General features: G+C 44.2%; 1 long non-coding RNA gene across 1 annotated transcript in view; it reads right to left on the reverse strand.

Annotated features, from left to right (window-relative positions):
- Positions 1 to 1,238, reverse strand: part of LOC106810090 — a 3,343-nt gene extending 2,105 nt beyond the window's left edge. Inside the window, exons 1-2 of the long non-coding RNA XR_001393951.1 lie at positions 1,082 to 1,238; positions 714 to 817 (exon numbers count right to left, since the gene is read on the reverse strand). This is a non-coding gene — a long non-coding RNA (uncharacterized LOC106810090). The remainder of the gene's footprint in view (positions 1 to 713; positions 818 to 1,081) is intronic.
- Positions 1,239 to 1,363: the final 125 nt, after the last annotated feature.

Raw genomic sequence — 1,363 nt, forward strand, 5'->3', positions numbered from 1 at the left:
ACCACGCCGCCCTCGCCTGGTGGAACCTGGCCTCCCGCGCCGCCTCTCGCTCTGCTTGCCGCCCGCTGCTAATCTCCTTGGGCCAATGATCCCACCTGGTCGCCCTCCTCGGCCGAGCTTGCCGGCCGCTCTCACTCTCCTCCCCTCTGCTAATCGTCTCTCCTTTTCTCGGCCTCCACTCCAGCTCCATGGCTCCCTACGTAAACAGACCAAAATCAACCAAAGCAAACAAAAGAACATCCACCGCGTTGAGTCGATGATCTCTGGCGGTCACCTAAACAAAACAAAATAGACCAAACAAACAAACAATGGCCCCCTTTCCTACAAATCCATCCTCTGCGGTGGTTTACGGGCTCTCGTTCCCCGCCTCAGTCCCAGATCTGCTTCATAGGCCTGTTCCATCGTTTCCTTCTCCTCTAGGGCTGGTTCCTGAAATAATATCTCCCACGGAATTTCCTCCCCCTCGTCATCACTTTCCTCGACATGGTCCGCGGGCTCCCTCTGCTCTTCCCTCGGGGGTTCTCGCCAATCTTCCAGTGGTTGCTCCGTTTTATAGGGCTTTAAGTAGTCGATGTGCACTACTTTTCCCACACCCCCAAAATCTCAACATTATCTCTATATATATCACTGTATATACGTCTTAAATTTCAGTTCCCCAAGTAACTGATCTATTTGATTTTATCAAATGGTGCATTAGAAGTGGATTATCTCACCTTGCAAATAAATATCCCACATAATGATGTATCCTTCTGTCTGCCTCCTCACATCCTCCATGCGCCACGCCCCTTTTCCAAGCAATTTTCCACGTATAAATGCCCTGAAGTAAATATATACTAGCATAAAATAAGCATGAAATAAAAATAAATAGCAGAAATAAAAGCACGACATATGTGTAACGCATGCATTTACTGCAATTCAGAAATAGCAAGATAATAAATAAAATACTCTATATGTATAACTACAGTGGCATAAATAAAGGATACATTTACGATAAACTACATATGTAGCACGTTTGCAATTAAAATGCCTCCCAATCTATCTAGGTTACTAATTATTTTTTATTATTATTAAAACGTAATACCTAAAGTATCCAGTGGTAGTTTCCTGAATTTACTGGCATTATCAGAGCCTTGGACTTCTGCAGTTTGTCCTGCAAATGAAGAACGTAACAATATAATTACTCAGTAACAGTTACGCGGTCACCGGTTTCACTCCACTGAAGGACAATTTCATCTCCTGCTCAACTACCATTCCTATACAATGGGTGCTACTCATGTCACACACGCCTACTCAAGATACTTAATTCAATCGCTCACCACTGTATATACAGGGTGTGAAATTAACGTGAGTCCGGTGTCAAATA

The sequence above is a fragment of the Priapulus caudatus genome, unplaced genomic scaffold (assembly GCF_000485595.1).
Source record: "Priapulus caudatus unplaced genomic scaffold, Priapulus_caudatus-5.0.1 Scaffold409, whole genome shotgun sequence".
In the NCBI taxonomy this organism is placed as follows: Eukaryota; Metazoa; Priapulida; class Priapulimorpha; order Priapulimorphida; family Priapulidae; genus Priapulus; species Priapulus caudatus.